At 32.2% G+C, this 25,359-nt stretch overlaps 1 protein-coding gene across 1 annotated transcript in view; it reads left to right on the plus strand.

Moving 5' to 3' along the window:
- LOC114339634 (uncharacterized) overlaps positions 1-25,359 on the plus strand; it is a 384,539-nt gene that overhangs the window by 219,858 nt on the left and 139,322 nt on the right. The window lies entirely within an intron of this gene.

A 25,359-nucleotide genomic window follows, 5' to 3' on the forward strand; every position in this document is an offset into this window, starting at 1 on the left:
CCAAAACCGGTTAAGACATGCAATTGAAATTTGGTGGGTTTTAAGAGGTAGTTATGGCGCATTTTTTTACATACAACTAACAATTTTATGTTCGCCGTTGGCGTGCATACAGGTCATATTACCTGTTAAGAAAACGAAAAACTTTAGCCGCCGAATCCACCGAAAAGCCACTTTAAAATATTTTAATGACAGCATCTCCTCCATAAACGCTAAATTATGCGACTTCGTAGTAAACGCAATGGGATTGTAATTTCCTTAAACTACAGCCAAAACTATACAGAATATTTTCGCGCTTTGTACACCTTATTACAAATGATTCACTCAAAATTCAATAAGTGACGCATGTAAAATAATATCACATGCATTATAAAAATTAAATAAATCCAGCATAAATATGAATCTTCCCTCGCTGAAGAAAGCTGCCATAGGACTGACAATGTAACATAGAACTTTGACATAATAAAAAAATATATATATATTAAATTTCACTGAACGTCTTGTCTGGATAAATATCATTTGGAGCTGATTTAAAAAACCGAAACGTAGGACATAGGACATAGAACTGGACGTCATAATAGGTATATTATTATCTTCTGATGGATTAATGTTGCTAGTGTTGCTGATGTGGTCAAAACGTTTGAGAAAACCAATTGTGTTTGCCAATTGAATGTCTTATACAAAGAAAAGATAATTGACTGGGTCTAGTCTGCCCTAAACAATTCCTGAAACGATATAATCACTTTATTTACTCCAGTTACTATTTTTGATAATTATTACTACGTGTTATTACTGATAAACTTGTTTATTTGTAAAGTCACCTGAAAAGTGAAAGAACTTGTTCAGTAGGCGTCATTGATTCTTTCTGATTTATGTACTCGATTCGTAAAGAATGACTATAATATATTAGTTTTACTACATAAAATAAATCAACTAGCAACAAAATAAATTATTGCAAGAAACTTAATTACTCGTATAAGTCCATTTATTATTAGAGTTTGCACGTTGAATATGTGCATGCACTGTGTTTTGTCTAATGGCATGATTTTAATTAAATTTCTCTCTCACGTGAGGGAGTCTAAGATTTTACGTAAGAGAGCACCCAATATTATGCTTCATAATTAGTTTTAAACTATAATTTACAGATAAAAACGATTTGATTACGTAACTTGTTGGTCAATTACGTATGGCTGGGGATTAACATGGAGATTTCGCATTTCGCTCCATCATTTTTCTACTTTTGGTTTGTGATGGTTGGTTTTATGTGTGACCTATCGACTTTTCTTCGACAGCAGAAGTAGATAAAGAATACGATGGCTACGGTTGATGTTGAAACGCATGTAGACACTGCTCTTTTAAAAATAGGAGCTCAGACAACGAACGGCAACATAAAACAATAATATCCTAATGTAAAGATATCAGTCACAAAATTCTACTTTGAGACAGCTGATAACATTGAAAGAAATATAGATAAATGTGATTTAGGCACAAAGAATATCCGATGCATATGATATATGAGCAAAAGGAAGGCAAAATTTGAGAGCATGGTGTGTCTGTACCTAAATAAATAAGATGATAAAACATTATTTTGCCGGTCCGGAATAATAATGACGTAACTGCAAATTTTGTCAGTTCCTGTTTATTGCGAAATTAACTTCTAAAATACTGTAGGTATACAGATGATACAAAAGCGACAGAACTGTAACTATGTGCTGAGCCACTACAGGGTAGCTTGCATCGTTACTGAAATACGCACCATTTTAGACCTTGTTTTAGATGAAGAATGATGCAACTGTAAATAAGGTTAAAAATGGGGGGGACTAAATTAAGATAATGCAATTCGGATCAATAGGGATAAAAATAAGAGCCATCACTATACGAATAAACGGCATAATAAATATTTAAAAACAGTTTTTTGCATAGAAAAATTTTCAGATCAAGAATGACGTAACTGTAGATAGGGTTGAAAATGAGGGGATTCAATTGACATAATGAAGGTCGATCGAATGGGGATGAAACCAAAAGCCATCATTGTAAGAATAAGCGCCATACCGGTGCTCCGGACGGTGAGTCTTTATTTAATCACTATTTTAAATATTTAAAAATTTTTAGATGAAGAATCACGCAACTGTAGAAACTGTTGAAATGGGGGGATTAAAGTAAGATAATGAAATTCGAATCATTTGGGATAAAAATAAAAGCCATCATTGTAGCAATAAACGCCATACCAATGCTCCTGACGATTACTCCTCATTTAATACCTATTTTATATATTTAAAAATAATTTTTTTGCTCTTCTGAGAAATTTGGCTTTTTGCAGTTACGTCATTCTTATTCCGGACCGGCGATTTACAGTAAATCATACCCTGACTATGCCATATTATTTTTCACAAAAGTAGAAATTATCCTAAAAATAGTCTCTGGTACCATTTCTATAGTAATTACTGTATTTAGCAGGCACAAACAAGAAATTTTAATGTAAAATTTTCAGTCAAAAAGATGAAAACTGTTATTTTAGGTACCCTTTGGCAATAAGGTAGCAGTTTGTCTCAAAGTTTGAGACAAGACTTTGGTTGTCCAAAACCAAATTTGTAAACCAATTTCGGTTTACATATTTGATATGTCAACCAGCTAGCATATATTGTCACACGGAGTGGAAAATCCGGATTTGCATTTTACATTACTAGGATGCTGTAAAAAAAATACAGAAGTTCTGTGTTGTATGGCAACAAATGTATAATATGAAGAGGAAAAGAAACGTAAATTTGATTTTGACAAAACTACGTACCAAAAACTGAACAGAACAGAAAAAAGAGGGAACTCCTAAAGTCTACAGAAATTTTAAAAAATAGTAATGCAATAAATGATAAAGAAGTTGTCAAAACTTTAAACAAAATATATTTCAAATTAATTTAAAACATGCAAACGAATAGTTTCAGAGCGCCTAAGATGTGGAAACAATTATTAATTGTTTACATGATAAACGAAATATCAACAAAAACCAGCCTAAATTTGAAATATAATATTTTAAATTTTTGGACTTGGTGAGTTTGTCCAATGTTTTTAAAATTGTTTTAATTGTGACGTTTAATTCTGTATTTATTGTTAACAAACTATTGCATGCTTGCTAAGTTAAGTATTCTTTTAGAAGGCTACATAATTAGATATACAGGGTGTTTGGTAAAGAATGATCCATAGCTTAACCTCAGAGTCCCGAGTTTAGAATAGGTCGATTTAAGCTAACTAACCTTAGTACAAAAGTTGATAATAACCAAAATACAGGGTGTCAAAGTTGAACTTTCATTTTATTTATTTTTGAATATTTCCTGACAGGCATGGGACAAGAACACGAAACTTGGTAAGTTGAGCTGATACTGTACACCTATTTTAGCATAATTTTTAGATTCTCTAATAATTTCCATGTAAATAATAACATACTCTTCATTCGTAACGATAAAGTCATTAGTTTTCGATATATTTGAAATTAAAAATAAAAAGGCACACTTTTGATTAATGTGTTATGCTCCTTCGTTTTTAGCTTCAAATATCTCGAAAACTAATGGCTTTATCGTTACGAATAACTAGTATGTTATTAACATAGAAAGTATTGGAGAATAAAAAAATTGCACTAAAATAGAAATTCCGCCAGCGGCGTAGAATTTGGGAAGGGTCAACCATTCACGTTCCCCGTTGTACGCCTCTGGTAGTAAAAAATTTCGTGTTGTTGTCCCATGCCTGTCATAAAATATTCAAAAGTAATAAAATAAAGTTTAACTTTGACACCCCGTATTTCGGTTAATATCAACTTTTGTACTAAGGTAGTAGTTTAAATCGACCTAATTTAACCTCAGGAATCTAAGGATAAGCTATGGCTCATTCTTTACCAAACACCCTGTATATTGACATGGTGGAACACTCATCTTTTTTTACAGGACAATCTGTATTTATTTACATTCTTAAACTCTTCTCGATATTCTCGTTTTTGAACTACAAGGTTTTGTAATGTTACGTATAAAGTGGTTTCAAATATTATTATATTTTTTATTAATTTCGTAGAAATTTTTGCATAAAAATATCGATATATATTCAAATGATTTTGAGTATAGTTTACTATTGTCCATAATTAGTAACATAGCGAAATATTTAATTTTGATATACCTACACGATTGGTCGAAACTTAGAATGAGTATACTCTTTTGAAGTTTTCTTAAATGAAACAACCTGTATTTTAGTATCGTAATAAAATTTGTTATATTATGTGTATAGCTTAATTTTTTGCTTTGTATTTGTTGGAAAAGCATTATATAGCAATATTTTATGGCACGTTTTCTCACTATCGCCCAATACATTTCAGTTTACTAAATAAAGCCGTTCGAAGGTTTTTGTGAAGTTTTATTTTTATTATCCATTGTATTCTGAAAACACTTTATTTGCTATTCTTCCCCGAACATGCTGAAAATAAAATATGAAATCAGAGCTCACTCATGCATACAGACATCAATTCGATAACAAGACCCTTGTTTATTTTTTTCTAAGTTATAAAACAGATTTCAGATCGTTTAAAAACAAAACATCGATCATCAATTCTCACATGCCACGATCACTTCTTTAAAAAAATGTTTTTTTTTGTTCATGTAAAAAACTAAGTTTATTTAGTAAGCATAGACCAGGACCGAAGTTATCAATATTGTGTTTTTACTAAAATATTATTAACCCTTAACTGGAGAGGCCTCATTTTAGCACGCGAACGGAGACATGCCGTCTAACAGACTACCGTTTTCTTAAAGAGATAATAACCGCGTAAATTAATTTTATAAATTTTTTATTTATTAATATAGTATACATAATGTTGATTTTGATTATAAGGTAGAATACTTAAAATTAATTTAAAATGCATTTAAAATGGAATGATTATAACTGTGTGTGTTTAATTTTGAAATTAGTTTTTAAATAAAAATATTTTAAAAATTAAAGCAAATTATTAATTAACAAATATTAATATGTATTTAGATACGAATTAAAAGTGGACCGATGCCAACGGAAAATATAGACAATAACTCATATATAAGTAATTAAAATGCATAGCTTTACATTCATAGTTACAAAAACGCTGGACGGAAGGGCCGCCCGAGAACTTTATCATACCGATCTATTATCGTTATCGTACTAGATACTGGCATTCTATAAAAATAACAAAGTTACTCGTTATTTTGATATTTTAGAAACACCTTGTATACTTGAAAATATTTTATGGTTCTACGCATAATTAATTCCCGCATTTGAGAAAATGTTTGGGGACACACTATAGATTATTGCATAAATCAATAGAATATTAGTCATACTTTCATTTCAAATTAGTCCATTTTTCTGAGAAATTAATAGTTTACAATATTTGCATTTTACTGCATGGATTGTAATGAAATTTTGGGAGTAGCCCAAAGCCCAATCTCCTAATTCAAAGTCTACCCTATATACTATGGCGCTTTTATCATGGGGGCGGTTCTCACCACTTCTCGGGGATAGAACATTTTTATTTTCGAATTGCATGGAGCAAGAGGAAGAATTTTAAGAAAATTTAAAAATGCGCTCTATAATTTAATCTTATTTTTTTTACCCGTCCAACTTTTTGAAAGTAGAAATAACACTATATTAAGAGCAAAAGAAAAACAATGCATTTAAATTCTGGTGAAGAATGAGGGGTTAAATGTATGTACTTCTCATTTTTCCTTAAAGTACATTAGTCATATATTTTTTTGCACCATATCTCGCTTAGTTTGAATGTAACGGACATTTAACGGTGCTCGTTTTAAAGGCCTTTTCAAACATTACAAAAGCATGAGCACTTTGAGCATGCACCAAAAAACAAACTCTTTTTACCTACCATATCTCTTTTTGTATTATAAATAGAAAATTTACGAAGGAACGAATCTCTTTGTTATTTATAATTAAAAAAAAAATTTATATAGTGTTTGTGGTTTGATGCATAGTTTTTAAGGTATTCACAAAAAACCGTCCGAAAACGTGTCATTTTTAAATGAAAATGGCCAATTTTCAACTATGCATAACTCAAAAAGTATTGAGTTCTCAAAAAAAGTATAGATCAGCTTTTGCTTAAAAATAGGTTTTCCAGCCACTTCCATGCTTATTTTGACCAATAAATTTTCCACCCCCTTGAAGGGGTGGGAATTGCCTCAAGATAAAAGCGCCATAGTATATAGGGTAGATTTTGTTTCTTGAGCTATTCCCTACTTACTGTGAAAATATCAAGTACATAGATGTAGTAGGATGGAATTTGGAGCCAAATACCCTCATTGACTGCCCTATAATAATGCTCTGCTATGATCGCGTGAGAGCGGACACACACAAGATTCTAGCAAAATTTCAATTTTCTGTAACTTTTCGAGTTTTTGAGTTACAGCAACGAGTTTTATGTCATTGGAAAGACAATTTTACATTCTTTCAAAATATGTAAAAATATATAGGGCGTATGTAAAAAATAAAGACTTTTTTTTCATTTCCGGTTAAACTGGAAGCCACATTGTGGGTAAAATTTATTGTGCTAATAGATAACAAAGTACTGTATATGTCTGCCAAATTTCAAATTTTAGTTTCTATTACAGAGGTAGTTACGGGAACTCGAATATTTTTTTATAAAAAATTCATAACTCCCCTCCTATGAGGAGTTAAGAAATATAACCAATGTTATTGAATTTACCGATAGGATATCAAAAATATATCAAAAAATAAACAAATTCCTTGGAGTAATTTTTGAGAAAATTTAGTTCAAATTTATGTCAAATTTTGACCCCTTAAATATAGGCAACCCATAACTTTTTCTCAAAAACGATAATATTCTTGTTATAGCCCTATCTTTAGGCTATATAAATGTTTTTTCAAATTAAATTTATCTTAAACAAGTTTTTAGATTGGTAGGGAAATGTATCGGGTGGGCGGTCGGCCATGCTGGCCGCCATTTTGGATTTGGAAATGTCAAATTCCGTATTTCTATTTACCTACCGATGAGCTAACTTTAAGTTAAATTTCATTCGTTTCGGTCAAAATTTGCAAAAATGGGCCCCAAATAACCCCCCTATTTCGGCCCCCGTTTGAGAGGTTTTTTTCAAAAGCTTAGTTTCTCGACAAAATTCTGTTAAACTTACTCATACCGAATTTCATCGAAATCGGTCCAGTAGTTTTTGCTGGGCGGTGGCGACATACGTACGTACATACGTACGTACGTACATACGTACCGGGTGTCCCAATAAGAATGGCTCTCGGCCATATCTCAGGAACCGTTTATAGTACAGATTTGGGAAAAAAAATTTATAACAAAAGTTACCTCGAGAAAAGCCTGAAAATTATTTTCATATTTGTAAGTCCACCGCTAGAGGGCGTAATTGAATGTCAAAAATTTAAAAATCAAAATTTTACAAAATTTACATAATGAAAGGGCACTGAAAATCCAATCATCGTATTCTTCGCAAAATTCTGCGAATATTTGATTTCACAAGTGTAACTCTACCTTTGCAAATAAGAGGTGGGGGTGAGTGGGAACCTTGTTATGAAAAATGGCTGTAAGTCCGGTTCTGCTTAATCGATTTTTGCAAACTTGGTCTCGTTGAAAACAGATCTTTTTCGTTAATGTAAGAGTTATAATTACGAAACTGCCCAATAAGTAATATGCCAGCTAGGGGGCGCTATTTTATGTTTTTCAGAAACCTAGTTTTCTTTGGAAAATATTAAATACAAGTATGCCCTTTTAACCCTGTATTACAAAATTAGACCAAATTATCAACAGAATATCGAAAACCGCATGTCGATACCTTTTTTCTATCTCGAGATATCTTAAGAAACGTGTTAATTTTTAAACATAACTGATGATGTCTCCTGTAAACGAAGTTACGGAAATCAAAGTGGAAACAAGTAGTGTGCTGTGGAAAAAAATTAAAGCGTGACACTTGCGGAATGCCGACAGAAGTGAATACTTATTATAGATTCGATTATATTCGTTTGATTCAATTATATTCCATTCGATTAGATTTAATTTTATTTAATATATATTATATCTATAATTTAATATAAATATATAATATACACCTAATTTAATACATACTATTATATACTAGTGATTTTACCCGTTAAAATTAGGATTAATAAGATATAAAGATACATAAAGCTTTAAATTATTATTTTTCTTAATAATGTAACCGATATTTTTTAATTTAAAAATTTAATTGCTGATGAAGTATAGTAAATACTTCGTGTAAATTTTAATCGTAAATAATGCATGGAAGAGTTCATTTATTGTTAGCTACTCTCATTAAAGGGGAGGCCGTTATACAAAAGTGACTTTTTTAAATTTGTTGATTACACTATTCCTTTCAACCTACTTATCCTCAAATTGTATTTTTAAACATCCTATTCATTTTATATAACAATAATTAAATTCACTATCAAATTTGAAGTAAAACTTCTTTTGAAAGCTTTTTAATTCTAAAATTAATGGTAAAATCACTAGTACAGTTTGTCAAACGTAGCAAAAAGTTTAAAAATTTCGGTGGTTGTAAGATTTTCAAACTCTTTCCTACGTTTGACAAACCATATATATTATGTATTAAATTTGGAATATTTTAAATATATTAAATTATAAGCATAATTATAATAAATAAAATTAAATCCAATTAAATGGAATCGAATTGAATCGAACCGAATATAATTGAATCTATGAGAAATATTCACTTCTGTCGGCACTCCGCAAGTGTCCCGCTCTAATTTGTTTCCATGGCACACTACCTGTTTTCACTTTGATTTCCTTAACTTCGTTTACCGGTGACATTATCAGTTTGTTTACAATTTTTACGTTTCTTAAGATATCTCGAGATAGAAAAAAGGTATCGACATGCGGTTTTCGATATTATGTTGATAATTTGGTCTAATTTTGTAATACGGGGTTAAAAGTGCATACTTGTATTTAATATTTTCCAAAGAAAACTAGATTTCTGAAAAACATAAAATAGCGCACCCTAGCTGGCATATTACTTACTAGGCTGTTTCGTAATTATAACTCTTACATTAACGAAAAAGATCTGTTTTCAACGAGACCAAGTTTGCAAAAATGGATTAAGCAGAACCGGACCTACAGCCATTTTTTACAACAAGGTTCCCACTCACTCCCACCTCTTATTTGCAAAGGCAGAGTTACACTTGTGAAATCAAATATTCGCAGAATTTTGCGAAGAATACGATGATCGGATTTTCAGTGCCCTTTCATTATGTAAATTTTGTAAAATTTTGATTTTTAAATTTTTGATATTCAATTACGCCCTCTAGCGGTGGGCTTACAAATATGAAAATAATTTCCAGGCTTTTCTCGAGGTAAATTTTGTTATAAAATTTTTTTCCCAAAGCTGTACTATAAACGGTCCCTGAGATATGGCCGAGAGCCATTCTTATTGGGACACCCGGTACATACTTCCGACATGTTTTTTTTATTTGCTTTTTAGACTCAGGGGGACTCAAAACGTCGAAAAAAAGTGAAATATGAAAAAAATTTTTGCACGATCCTATAACTTTATCTATTATACTCATACTGCGTATGTAGTACGATAAAGTAAAAAACGCTGGGCGGAAGGGCCGTCCGAGAACTTTATCGTACCGATATATTATGGTTATGGTACTAGATACTGGCATTCTATAAAAATAACAAAGTTACTCGATATTTTGATATTTTAGAAACACCTTCTGTACTTGAAAGTATTTTATGGTTCTACGCATCATTAATTCCTGCATTTGAGAAAATGTTCGATGCCATATTTCGGGGACACACTATAGATGTATAGATTATTGCATAAATCAATAGAATATTATAGTCATACTTTCATTTTAAATTAGTTCATTTTTCTGAGAAATTAATAGTTTACAATATTTGCATTTCATTCTATTTCGATTACGCCAGTCAATGCGCGAGATTAAGAACAAGATATTATCTCCGAATTCTATCCTACTGCATGGATTTTAATGAAATTTTGGGAGTAGCCCAATATCCTAATTCAAAGTCTATCCTATAATATACTATGGCGCTTTTATCATGGGGGGAGGTTCCCACCACTTCTCAGGGGTGAAATATTTTTATTTTCGAATTACATGGAGAAAAAGGAAGATTCTTAAGAAAATTAAAAATTAATTCTATAATTTGATCACATTTTTTACAAAAACCATTCATTTTAAACCCGTTCAACTTTTTGAAAGTAGAAATAACACTATATTAAAAAATATTGCAAAAGAAAACAATGCATTTAAATTGTGGTGGATGGGGAGTTAAATGTATATACTTTTCATTTTACCTTAAAGTACATTAGTCATATATTTTTTTGCACCATATCTCGCTTAGTTTGTACATAACCGACATTTAACGGTGCTCGTTTTAAAGGCCTTTTCAAACACTACAAAAGGTGTTGGTAGAATTATACACCTAAAACCTACCGTTCCTCTGTTATTTCAAATTGAATACGCCAATTTGAGCATGCACCAAAAAACAAACTATTTTCACATACCATATCTCTTTTTGTATTATAAATAGAACATTTACGAAGGAACCAATCTCTTTATTATTTATAATCTAAAAAATGTTTTATATAGTGTTTTTAGTTCGATGCATAGTTTTTAAGGTATTCACAAAAAATCAATCCGAAAAGGTGTCATTTTTCAATGAAAATGGCCAATTTTCAACTACGCATAACTCAAAAAGTATTGAGTTCTCAAAAAAAAGTATAGACCAGTTTTTGCTTAGAACTAGGTTCTGTAGCCACTTCCGTGCTTATTTTGACCAACAAATTTTCCACTCCCTTGAAGAAGTGGGAACCGCCCCAAGATAAAAAGCGCCATAGTATATAGGGTAGATTTTGTTTCTTGAGCTATTCCCTACTTACTGTGAAAATATCAAGTACATCAATGTAGTAAGATGGAATTCGGAGCCAAATACCCTCATTGACTGCCCTACAATAATGCTCTGCTATGATCGCATGAGAGAGGACACACATAAAATTATAGCAAAATTTCTATTTACCGTAACTTTTCGAGTTTTTAAGCTATAGCAATGAATTTTATGTCATTGGAAAGGTAATTTTGTATTCTTTCAAAATAGGTAAAAATATAGAGGGCGTATGTAAAAAATTAAGATTTTTTTTTCATTTCCGATTAAACTGGAAGCCATATTGTCGGTAAAATTTATTGTGCTAATAGATAACAAAGTACTATATATGTCTGCCAAATTTCAAATTTTACTTTCTATTACAGAGGTAGTTACGGGAACTCGAATATTTTTTCGTTTTTAAAAAAATTAAGATTTTTTATTCATTTCCGGTTCAACCGGAAGCCCTATTTTTGGTGAAATTTATTGTGATAATAGATAATAAAGTACCATATATGTCTGCAAAATTTCAAATTTTAGTTTCTATTAAGAAGGAAGTTACGGGCACTCGAATATTTTTTTATAAAAAATTCATAACTCCCCTCCTATGGAAAGTTAAGAAATCTGACTAATGTCATTCAATTTACTGATAAGATAACAAAAATATATCAAAAAATAAAAAAAATTCCTTGGAGCCATTTTTGAGAAAATCTAGTTCAAATTTATGTCAAATTTTGACCCCTTAAATATAGGCAACCCGTAACTTTTCTGAAAAACGATAACATCCTTCTTATAGTCCCATCTTTATTCTATATAACGACTTTTTCAAATTAAACTTATCTGAAACAAGTTTTTAGATAGGTAGGGAAATGTGTCGGGTGGGCGGTCGGCCATTTTGAATTTGGAAATGTCAAATTCCTTATTTTTATTTACCAATCGATGAGCTTACTTTGAGTTGAATTTCAATCATTTCGGTCAAAATTTGCACAATGGGCCCTAATTAACCCCCCTATTTCAGCCCCCCTTTGAGAGGTTTTTTTTTAAAAACTTAGTTTCTCGACAAAATTCTCTTAAACTTACTCATACCGAATTTCATCAAAATCGGTCTAGTAGTTTTTGCTGGGTGGTGGCGACATATGTACGTACATACTTCCGACGTGTTTTTTTTATTTGCTTTTTAGACTCAGGGGGACTCAAAACGTCGAAAAAAAGTGAAATCTGAAAAAAATTTTTTTGCACGATCCTATAACTTTATCTATTATACTATACTACGTATATAGTACGATAAAGTAAAAAGGGAAGCACTTTAAAAATGTTTTATGTGATACCGCCAGAAAATAGTACAACTTAAATAGACATGAAGAAAACAACTTAACCTGATATTATAGAAATAATGTATTGTACGTAACGCACGCACTTAACGTAATCAACTTAGTCACACGAACAGAGACAGACTGACAGACTAGTAAAAACTAAATTTTTATGATATATTTGCAAGAAGTGAATATTTCTCCTTTAAAATCAGGCGACTGCTAAACAACAGATAACATGAGGATTCCTCATTGAGCAATATATGAAGCATGATGTCGATTGGTGACAAACTACAGGGCTATAAAACAGCTTAGCCACACCATGAAAATATGGGAAAGAGTAATTGATAGACGGATACGTGAAGAGACCGAAATATCCGAGAATCAATTTGGCTTTATGCAGGGTAGAGCAACAACAGATGCAATTTTCATTATAAGGCAGTTGATGGAAAAATACAGGAGTAAAGAAACAAACGCTCATCATATGGTATTCATTGATCTTGAGAAAGCATATTATGATAGAGTTCCTCGAGAGATTCTGTGGTGGGAAGTCAATAAGAAAGGAGTCCCTGGTGAATATGTAAAGCTTGTGAGGGATATGTATGAGGGAGTAACGACTAGTGTTAGGACAGGTGTGGGAGAGACTAATAAATTTCATGTGAAAGTAGGATTGCACCAAGGCTCTGTGTTTAGTCCGTATTTATTCTCATTAGTTTTGGACCACATAACAGCGAAACTACAGGGTAACATTCCATGGTGCTTAATGTATGCTGATGATGTCGTGTTAGTAGGAAATAGTGAAAGAGACTTAAAAACAAAAACTGGAACAGTGGAGACAAGCTCTGGAGGAAAAAGGTTTAAAACTTAGTAGGACAAAAACAGAGTATTTGGAATGTTCATTTAAAGATGGAGTTACTACAAATAAAATGGTATCTTTGGATGGTGAAATGAGTGTGAAAAGCAATAGTTTTAAGTACCTAGGATCGGTATTACAGAGTAATGGAGAAGTAGATGGAGATTCATGCAGTAGAACTAGGGCTGGATGGATGAAGTGGAAAGAAGTGAGTGGTGTGTTGTGTGACAGAAAAATTCCAATGAAGCTGAAGGGAAAATTCTATAAAACAGCCATAAGACCGGCTATGATGTACGGAACTGAATGTTGGGCAGTGAAAAAGAAAGAGGAACAACGAATGCATATGGCGGAAATGAGAATGCTTAGATGGATGAGTGGAGTGACCAAGAAGGATAAAACTAGAAATGAGTATATTAGGGGAAGTCTAGGTGTGGCACCAATTTATGCCAAAATGAAAGAGCATAGGTTAAGACGGTTTGATCATGTTCAACGTCGAGACGTTAACCACCCAATACGAAGAATAGCTGAAGTGCAGATTCTTGGAAGGAGTAGGAGAGTAAGACCAAAGAAAACCTGGGGGAGACGATAAGGCAGGACATGTTGGTAAAGGGGATTAACATTGATATGACCAAGATAGAATTGTGTGGAGAAATGCAATTATGGAAGCCGATCCCGCATAGGGATAAGGCAAAAGAATGATAATGATGATGTCGATTGGTGAAGTTGTTCGCAATAACCTTTAGAATATGATTATGCTACAGTCTGTCAGACGGCACGTCTCCGGCTAAGGGTTAAATAACTAAACGTGATACACCATGAAAATTTCTTAAATATTTTTCGTGCTTCTATGATTCCCTATGATATTTCTAGCCCTGCTTTTATTATATACTATTATAATATAAACAAATTATGTATACGTACATATGGCAATACGGCACTAAAAAAATTCTGGGGTTCTACCATGTTTGGCAATAATTTCTTCGAAGTATTCTCTACATCTTTTGAGATATTTCTTTCTCGAATTTTATTAATTTTTCTTGTTTATCTTTTATTTGTATTATTTCTTACTTGATTGCCTGATAGGTTTCGTATAACCGTGTATTGTTTTCGTAGAACACTATCTTGTGCTGCTTTCTCTGATGATTTTAGCATTTAGTTATGTAATTCATTTTATCTTTTCTAGATGTCTTCTTCCCTTCTGTGGTTTTTGCTTTGTATTTTATTTCATTTTTCTATCTATAAACTGTAATGTGTCTTTACTTATCCGTTTTTTTGTTTTTACTTTTTTCAGGCCAATTGTTTCGTCTTCTGTCTTCATCATGACCGCTTTGAAGTTTTTCCAAATTTATTCGACAGAACCTCCATTAAAGTGGTGTATAGTTCCGTATACTGTAAAAGGCAAGCCGCACACCAAAGCAACATGAAACGAAAAACATGAAACATGAAACGTGAAACATGTTTCATGAAAATAAAACACTGCTAAACAAATCTCAAAGTCCGCCTACCAATGAAACGAGTGTGATTCATGCTCATGGCACATTTTTATTTTCGGAGAGTTTCATAAATGACCGGACGTATATTTACTTAGCAGTGTTTTATTTCCATGATAGTGCGGCCGATATGTGAAACAATTGCACATTTAATGATACAAGCATATAATTTGCACCACATATACTACACATATAAAGGTTCAAATTCAGATATGAGGCCATCTCAGATTTTGTCTTTTACAAAAATGGCGGGCGTTCAAAATGGCGGATATACTTATGTGTTTAATAGTACTATAACTTTTGAACGAAAAGTCCGATTTCAACCAAATTTGGTATATAGGTTTTCTTTTTGATTTACAAGAGGGATATGGTGAACCGGAAGAATCGGTTTACCAGAAGTTGTGTTTTTGCTGGTTGTTTATGTAAAAATATGTTTTTTTTTTTCAATTTTTTCCCTCTGTATATATTAATTTTTACCGCAATTGAAAAGAGCGTAAAAATATTTTATAGAAAATATTTTGAACTTTTTGGTTATGTTAATTATCATTTAATAAATGCATAACGTATCATCACAAGTACATATGTGTGGCAAATTCGTGCAAACATTATAAGAATTATTGTGCATTTAATGGTAGAAGCATATAATTTGTACCACATATACTACACACATCAAGGTTCAAATTTAGATATAAGTCCATCTCAGATTTTACCTTTTACAAAAATGGCGGGCATGCAAAATGGCGACTATACATATGTGACATATAGCACGATAACTTTTGAACGAAAAGTCTTTCACCCTGTATATATTAATCTTTCAAAAAGATAATACCGACGTTGAAAAGAGCGTAAAAATATTTTCTAGGAAATATTTTGAGCTCTTTAGTTATATTAATTACCAATTAATAAATGCATAACGTATCTTAACATGTACCTATGAACCTATGTGCGGCGCATTCGTGCAAATAATATAAGAATTATTGTACATTTAATGGTAAAAGCATATAATTTGGACCACACACACTACACATACAAAGATTCAAATTTAGATATGAGGCCATCTCAGATTTCGTCTTTTACAAAAATGAATTCAAAATGAATCTACCGCACATAGGTACATGTGAAGATACGTTATACATTTATTAAATGGTAATTAACATAACTAAAAAGTTCAAAATCTTTCCTAAAAAATATTTTTACACTATTTTCAATGGCGGTATTACCTTTTTGAAAAATTAATATATACAGGGTGAAAGAATTGAAAAAACAACAACATACTTTTACATAAAAAACAGTAAAAACACAACTTCTGGTAAACCAATTCTTCCGGTTCAAGAGCTCGATCTTATTCATCAAAAAAAGAAACTTGATACCAAATTTGGCTAAAATCGGACTTTTCGTTCAAAAGTTATCGTGCTATTAGTCACATATGTATAGCCGCCATTTTGAATGCTCGCCATTTTTGTAAAAGGCAAAATCTGAGATGGCCTCATATCTAAATTTGAACTTTTGTATATGTAGTATATGTTGTCCAAATTATATGACTACCATTAAATATACAATAATTCTTATAATATTTGCACGAATCTGCCACAAATAGGTACATGTGAAGATACATTATGCATTTATTAAATGGTAATTATAATTAACATAACTATAAAGTTCAAAATATTTCCTAAAACATATTCTTACGCTCGTTTCAATAGTGGTATTACCATTTTGAAAAATTAATATATACAGGGTGAAAAAATTGAAAATAAATTATTTATGTAATATAAAATAGTTTTACATAAAAAACCAGGAAAAACAAAACTTCTGGTAAAACGATTCTTTCAGTTTATGGTATCGATCTTGTAAATCACAAAACGAACCTACGTACCAAATTTGGTTGAAATCGGACTTTTCATTCAAAAGATATCGTGCTATTAGTCATATATGTATAGTCGCCCATTTTGAATGACCGCCATTTTTGTAAAAGGCAAAATCTGAGATGGATTCATATCTAAATTTAAACCTTTATTTGTGCAGTATATGTGGACCAAATTATACGCTTGTATCATTAAATGTGCAATTTTTATAATATATTGCACGAATCTGCCGCACTATGAAACGTAATTTACGTTTCATGTTTCTTTGATGTGCGGCCTGGCCTGCCTTAGTCTGTTAGTGAATGTTTTTCTTGTATCGTGTTGTTTTAGGGTTTCTATATTGTGTATTTTTCTTCTGGTAGTCTTAGATTCTTATCTTTGGCTAGTTTCATTCTAGTTTGACCCTGATAAACATGTGGTCCCAATCCACATAATATGCACCCCTTAAGGCCTGACATGTTGTAGTTCTTCTTGAGTGACTTCTCAGTTTAGATTCAATTAATATATGGTCTGCTGTTGCTACATGGGGTGGAGGCCTGGTCCTTAATGAAGTAAATAAGCGATCGACTTGAAGCATTCGAGATGTGGACGTGGACCTACCGAATAATATTAAAAATAAGTTGCGTACACCGAATAACAAATGTTGAGGTCCACAGAAAGATGAAAAAGGAAAAGGAAATCATGAATACGATTAAAATAAGAAACTTATAACATCTCGGCAACGTTATGAGAGCGGATAAATATGTGTTGCTTACTTACTTACTTAGACCTAAGCCTTTCTACCTTTAGGTGTAAGGCTGGTGGAGTTGAGTTTGGCATTGTAGTCTCCATGCTTTCCGATCTTGCGTTAGGTTTCTTGCACTTTCCAATGTCAATCCCTTCTTCTCGACTTCTTTCCTGATTTCATCTACCCACATAGCTCTTGGTCTTCCTCTTTTGTTTTTCCCCTGCACTCTCGTTTCGAACACTCGTTTTGTAAGCCTCTCGTTCGACATTCTACACACGTGCCCGAACCATCTAAGTTGTCCCTCCACTATTTTTTCATTGATTGGTTCCAGTTTTAGGTTTTGTCTAATTGTTTCGTTTCGTATTTTGTCTGTCCTCTTTCTGTTTGCTATTTTCCTCAGGAACCTCATTTCCATAGCATTGACTCTGGATTTTTGTCTCCCCGTCAATGTCTATGTCTCGCTGCTATACATGATTGTTGGTCTAACTACTGATTTAACGACTGCCATTTTTACTTTCTCCGGTATCTCTTTTTTCCCCAAAAATGTTGTTTTCATTGCGTTAAATAAGCTTCCTGTTCGTCCCATTCTCTCGTTTATTTCCATGTGTTGTTTAGGCCGATGCCACATTATGCGTTTTGAACGGATGCGGTGAAAACGCATCCGTTTCCAACTTAACCGGACCGACCTGTCACACTATGAGTTTAGTCTGGTGCAGGTAGTAAGCGCGTACCGATGACTCAAAACGCATCCGCTTCCAACGCAACCGGACCGATCTGTCACACTATGCGTTTTCACCGGATGCGGCGGAAACGCATCCGGTCAAAACGCATAATGTGGCATCGACCTTACCATTTGCTTCGATTATTACTCCTAGGTATTTAAAATATTCCACTTGCTCTAGTTGTTTCCCGTCTAATTATATTGCGTGTGTCTTCTTCGTATTTGAAATTATCATTGCTTTTGTTTTCTCTGTATTAATTTTCATATTTATGTCTGATAGTTCTTCTTCTTGGATTTCAAGATCGTTCTGTAGGTCTTCTCTGTTTTCTGCTATCAATACCATGTCGTCTGCGAATAGAAGCTTCGATAGTTGAGTCCGTTTCATTTGCCAGTATCCTAATGTTAGTTTTCTCATTCTTCTCTTGGCTTTCTTTATCGCTTCATCCAGTACCACTGAGAATAGCAGTGGACTCAGTACGCATCCCTGTTTGATGCCTTGACTTGTAGTAAATTCTCTGGATTCCTCGTTATTGGTTCTTATTGTATTTGTATTATTTTTGTACATATCCTTTATTACTTCTATTATGTGTCTGTCGACTCCCCTTTCTTTTAGTGTCTTCCATACGTCCTTTCTTCGGATTCTGTCAAACGCCTTTTCCAGGTCAATGAAGCACATGTGTATCTCTCTATTCTTCTTGATTGCCTTCTCACTTACTTGTCTTAATGTGAATATTAGGTCTTGCGTGCTTCTGTCCTTCCTGAATCCACACTGTGTGTCTTTCATAGTTGCTTCTATTTGGATTTTTATTCACCATTCAACACAATATGTGTTGCTACAAACCATAATGCAGGGAAAAATACAGCGAAAACGAAGTAACGGAAGAACAGGCATCTCCTGACTCAACAATCTGAGACAGTGGTATAATTACAGTTCCGTCGACATGTTCAGAGCTGCAATCTCAAAAGTAAAAATAGCTGTGCTGATTACCAACCTCCTTAGAGGGAGGTGATCGTACCTAAGGAAGAAGAAGAATATATGGTCTATTAAAATTGTGGACGTCATATTTTGATGCAACACAAAATTATACTTAAAAGTTAAATTTCAAAACTGAAACTGGTGCCGTAAAAAACATATTATACATTTTTTAAATTTACCTAGATAGAAAAAGGCAAAAATTTATCTCTTTACATTGTGATAAAATTTTTAAGCAGTGGAGCCGCCATTAATACTTAAGGATACAAGACAGTAACGTGTTGTCGTTTGTCGTACAACAAACTGGCTTTATGACTGGAAAGGTCACTAACGAATTAAAATAGAAGGCAAGGAAGATAAAAAACGCATGAGAATTTAACGTTTCCACAGCATTTCACCCTCTTAGTTGAAATAAATTGTGGAAAACGTTAGAAGCAAAAAAGTCCTCAAAGCATTTAGTGTAATAGCTATTAAATGTGTATAGAAATAATTCAGCTTAACCCTTAGCTGGGCATGGTGGGTCCAATGGACCCGAGACGCCACTTTTTTTATCATAAACTGATAAAAATATTTATTAAATGTTCGGCATTAATGAATATTTTCTTAGAAGTGTGTTTCCGTTAGCATAGTCATGAGCTATTCAAAATATTCTTTATCGATATTTTGAAATTATTGAATCGAAATAATTTTGTTACTTAAATTGACAAAACGGGTCTGTCCGATCCTCTTTGTATTTATACCTAAGGTGTATGTAAATCTTTGTTATCAAATGTACTTTGGAGTACGTTTTACGGACCTCCTATATTTAAAGCTACTATGTGGATAAAACGCGTGATGTTTGAAATCAAGTTAACCAAAACATTCAGAAATACTTTTTACCAGGACAGTATACAGGTCTCTTTATTTTTAAATTATGATTTTTGAATTAGGTATATCCCATAATAGTGACGTCATCGATTTTGGCGTGATGACGTCTTCGGTGCTTTTTCTAAATGCGAATAGGAGTAGTATGGTAACTCATTTGAAAGGTGATTCAATTCTCTATTCAGTAATATCAACATTAACATCATTAGATATACCGGGTGGCCAAAAAAAAATAAATTTTAAATTAAATCAATTGCCGCAAAAAAAGAATATATTAATTATCTAACTCAAAATACATTTTACTGCTGTCAGAAAAGAGAAAAAAATGTTTATTTGACAAATAAACATTGCTTTTCGCTTAACTTAAATGCTCAAACTGCCAATAGGCAGTTGTGTGGCTGTTTGACATTTAATTTAAGCAAAAAGCAATGTCTATTTATAGAATAAACATTTTTTTTATTATGTGGCATCAGTGAAATGTATTTTGAGTTTAATAAATTACATACATTCTTCTTGTTGTGTCAATTATTTTAATTCAAAAATTAATTTTTGGCCACCTTGTATAAATAATGATGTTAACGTTTATATTACTAAATAGAGAATTGAATCACCTTTCAAATGAGCTAACACGCGACCCCTATTTCCATTTAAAAAATTCATCAATGACGTCATCAAGCCCAAATCTATGATGTCACTATTATGTACTATACGTCAAAAAATCACAATTTTAAAATAAAAATCGACCTGTCAGAGCTTTAACTCTGAAAATAATAAGTCATGATATAATAGACTGTTTCCACACTTTATGAATGCACTGTATAATTTAAGCACTCGAGGGTTTCATAAATGGGTCTATATTCTTCATTCATCTGACGTAGATCAAAATTGATCAAAATGGCTCAATATCCATGAATTTTGGGAAAAACTGGTAAAATTTTGGAGTTGTATGACATTGTGTGTCGTCGGTTTCCTGTGAACTTAATGCATTGGCCGAATTGGAATTGCCTTTTTACATTATCAGTATGTAGTAGTAGTATATTATTACTACTACAATAATTATATTAATAGATATCAAAGCACATTATTCGCGGATGCATATATTTTTTTATACATCCAACTAATAGATACATGCAAATGCAGTATCTGATGTATGTCTTTCTTTTGTAGCAGATACAATAAGATTATTTTTAAATATTTTTTAACTTTTTTTTCTTGAACACAAAATGATTTAAAGCTTGTTCTGTTTAATAATACACTTAAGTTTTTGTTGTAACGTTTCCCATTGTGTAAATATAATAGGTCTGGATCCCGCGTATGAAAAAAAAGTTGATTAATAGCAAGCTGAAAATTTGTTAATAGCTTAAGGGTGTCTAGTCGAATAAACTTTGATATGTGTGAACACTGGAACAGGGGTAGTTTTAATTGTGGAACAGGTTAAAAATTTGGAACGGTCACAGCACGAAAACGGCACATTTATTTTGTCCGACAGAACAGACTTAAACTCTTCGAACAGAGATTAAACTCTCATGCAAAAATCAGACTGCTATTTATCACCAAATGGGCGTTTTAATGAGTGGAACATGTAGAATATGTCAAATGGCAGGAATTATGACAGGTAATAAATAGCAGTCTGATTTTTTCATGAGAGTTTAATCTCTGTTCGGAGAGTTTAAGTCTGTTCTGTCGGACAAAATAAATGTGCCGTTTTCGTGCTGTGACCGTTCCAAATTTTTAACCTGTTCCACAATTAAAACTACCCCTGTTTCAGTGTTCCCATATATCAAAGTTTATTCGACTAGACACCCTTAAGCTATTAACAAATTTTCAGCTTGCTATTAATCAACTTTTTTTTCATACGCGGGATCCAGACCTATAAATACATAAATTGGTTGTTACAGTATAGAAATGGACATTGAAAATTACATTTTCTGAAAAACCAAGCAAAAATCGTTTGTTCAATTAAACTTAAAAATAAATTTAATTAATAAGTAGTAAACGAAAATACGACTATGTATATTATAGAATATTATTTTACAAAGCAAAACTGTACTTTTTTAAAAGTAGATATACCACACTTTACCTATAAACAAAAAATGTATTGGGAGTTTCTATTTTCGCCTCGCCGGGAGTTATATTAAATAACTTTTTTATCCTTTCAATTTTTTCGTCAAAGGAAATCTTGTTTTGGCGTTACGAAACATCAGTTGTGTCTATTCTCGCACATAATATAATTTCCTAGCTACGGTTCTGTTTGAGTGCTGTGTGAAAGCTGTTAGGAAAAGCCGTCCAAGCTGAAAGTCATTCCAGAAAGCCGACAATGCCTTTTTCTCTCAACTCCTGTAAATTATGACGTTTATACATAAACCCTATTTTCCCTTTCATTTCTCATAGCCTTCAACATAAATAACAAGACGACGGGTCTGCGCCTTTTCTTTTTAGGTTACTTACCTCTGTCAGGATTTTGTCGGCGACTCTTTATTATTTTTTATCAAAACTAAGTGTTTCAAGTGGGTCACCTTACATAAAACGGCTTTAGTTGTTGCAATTGTGTATTGTTACTTAAGGAGCTTAAAAGGGATAAAAATGTCCAAAGAGGATTATTTATTTGTACAGTATTTTAGCAGACATTTAAAAAAGAAAAGGTTATAAGACAGTGAATGAACAAAATTCGCTTATTTTTAATATATTAATAAATTTAGTTAGGGTATAAATTTTGGAACACATGAATAAAAAAGTCATAAAAATGACAAAAATACACGACTTAACAATTTAAGTGGGCATTCTTATTCTCCAAAATTTGTTCTTAAAAAATATTCTGATTTAATTGCAATGGATACTGCTCTGTATAGCAAAGAACGAGAAGCTGATATATATATATATATATATATATATATATATATATATATATATATATATATATATATATATATATATATATATATATATATATATATATATATATATATATATATATATATATATATATATATATATATATATATATATATATATATATATATATATATATATATATATATATATATACAAACAAACAAGTGGTTTATTAGGGTTGCAGTCAGAAGTTTGGCCAGGATATCAAAGAAACACTCTTTTGACTTTTTGTCTAGCTTTCGGGGTTGTTTGACCCCTTTATCAAGACTCTGTAATATAAAACAAAAATGTAAGTATTTTAAAATATTACATTGTTTTAGTAAACCTACTAGTCGTTGAGATTATTAAAGAGAAGCTTGATGATGCTCAACATTTCAAATTAACACAAATATTGAAAACAGAAAACAAAGGACACAATACATTTTAAAATTTTTGAATAATTAGCAGAAATACAATAATTATTCTGTCATGTTAACCTACTGATAATGTAAGTCAAAAACTCTGACACATAGAGAACAGAAAGAAGAAACAATCAAATTAAAAAGTATCAAATAAAAAAGTAATTAAGTGTTATGATTATTGTGGTTCTTTTTAAAACATCAGAGGCCCATACAAGGTGTGTTCAAATTCACTAACTGTACTTAAGAGTATGCAACTCATTATACGTCCATGTGTGTTTTGTAAAACAAACAAGTATTTTTATGTTTTGGTTTTTAGTGTTGCGCAAGTAGATAACAATATATGTTGCTAAGTTTTTCTATATCTGATTTTTTATTTATACATGAGTTGCTAGATTTTATGCAACACATTTCCACAAAAACGCGTTTACAGTGGTTTGTTTCCCTTGCCAAAATACAGGAACCCTCGAAATTGAACTCATGTTTCAATGTTATAGCATGTTCTGTTAGTGCACATGCATTTATTTTGTTAACTTTTATGTCACTACGGTGACTGATGGCTCTACTATGGAAATTACGAGATGTTTCGCCAATGTACACGTTGTTACAATTGAAACAAGGTATAGAATATACAACATTCGAAGATTCCTGCATAGTGAAGGGATCCTTAGTTTTTGTGTATAACATAGACACCGTTTTCACATTCCTTGTTGCGATTTTTAAGCCATTCACATTTTTGAAAATGTTGAATAGCTTCGGTGTCAGATCAGGAATGTAGGGCAAGGAACCAAAAGTTATTTTGGGTGGTACTACTGATGTGTTGCCTGTCAGTTGTCGGACTTCATTATTATGACAATTTCGTCCGTCAGCTGATTGACAAGAAGGAGAACCAAAAATAAGTTTGTTTAGAAGCCCTATGGGATAAGAATTTTCTAATAATATGGATCTCAGCTTTTTTAGTCCCCTATCCCTAAATTCCAGGTGCGACAATTTAGTGACTCTACTTTTTAAGGCCAAAACCAAGTTTGTTTTCATCTTAGATGGGTGTTGGGAATGAAAATTTATGAAACGGTTACTAAAACAAGGCTTGCGATACCACTCAGTCTTCAGAATGCCATCCCTGCCACGATGAATGAGCATGTCTAAAAAAGGAATCATATTATCCGCCTCCCTCTCAACCGTAAACTTAAGGTGTTCACATTGGTTATTAAAAGTGTTTAAAACATCAGTTACTTTGTTCTCTGGAACCGATAAAATCAAGTCATCTACATATCGTTTAATAAAAGGTATGTGAAAAGGTATCCTTTCTTTACACGTTGTTATAAGTTCATCCAAAACAAAATTACATAGGATGGGAGATATTTTACTGCCCATGGGAGTGCCAAATATTTGTTTAAAATAAGTACCATTAAACAAGAAGACATTGGAGTCAAATATGAATGTTAGAATTCTAATGAAATCATCTAAATTAATCTTGGTATGTGGAGCAATGTTATTCCAGTTATTTTTGATGCTGTTGAGAATAGCATCTAACGGTAAGTTTGTAAAAAGTGACACAACATCTAAACTAATTAATATATAATTATTCGGAACTTTAACATTGTTAATGAAGTTACTAAAAGTGAAAGAATCTCTAATATAGAATTCGTTAGACTCATTATAGGAAATCGTGAGAATATCCGTGAGGTGTTTGGCAAGTTTACTGTTAGGGGCATCAATAGAAGAAACAATTGGCCTCATTGAGATAATGGGTTTATGAACTTTAGGTAGTGTATAAAACCTAGGTGCCACTGCATTATAAATTTTCAAGGATTTAGCAACTTCTGTTGTTATGGATTTGGAAGAAGCTAAATCCGAAACCAGCTTGTTCGCCTTTTGTTGGAGGGTGCATACCGGACTGTTCTTTAGTTTGATGTAACTTTTTGTGTCATTTAGTAAACTATTACTTTTTTCAATGTAATCGTTCTTATACATTGCTACTGTTACATTTCCTTTGTCACTCCTCACAATGTAAATTTCCGGATGTGATTTTAAAAATTGTTTGCACTCATTATATATATCGTTCAAAAAATGCCCTTCTTTACTTGTTTTGTGTAAATAGTTAGTGATAACATTAGTGCTGTGAGATCTCATGATGTCTTTCTCCTGGTGTTCTAGACCAGAAATTAGAAACTCGATATCTGAAAGCAGAGAAGACATCCTGAAATCTCTAGCACTAGGAAACAGGCAAAATTTTGGACCCAGCGACAAAAGTTTTTTAACATTGTAAGGAAAATTGATGTCAGTTAGATTTTTAAACCACTTATCTTGAAAAGTTATTTTTGAGAATTGATCTATTTTTATTCTGTCAAATTTTTTGA

This window comes from Diabrotica virgifera, chromosome 6 (assembly GCF_917563875.1).
Source record: "Diabrotica virgifera virgifera chromosome 6, PGI_DIABVI_V3a".
NCBI classification, from domain to species: Eukaryota; Metazoa; Arthropoda; class Insecta; order Coleoptera; family Chrysomelidae; genus Diabrotica; species Diabrotica virgifera.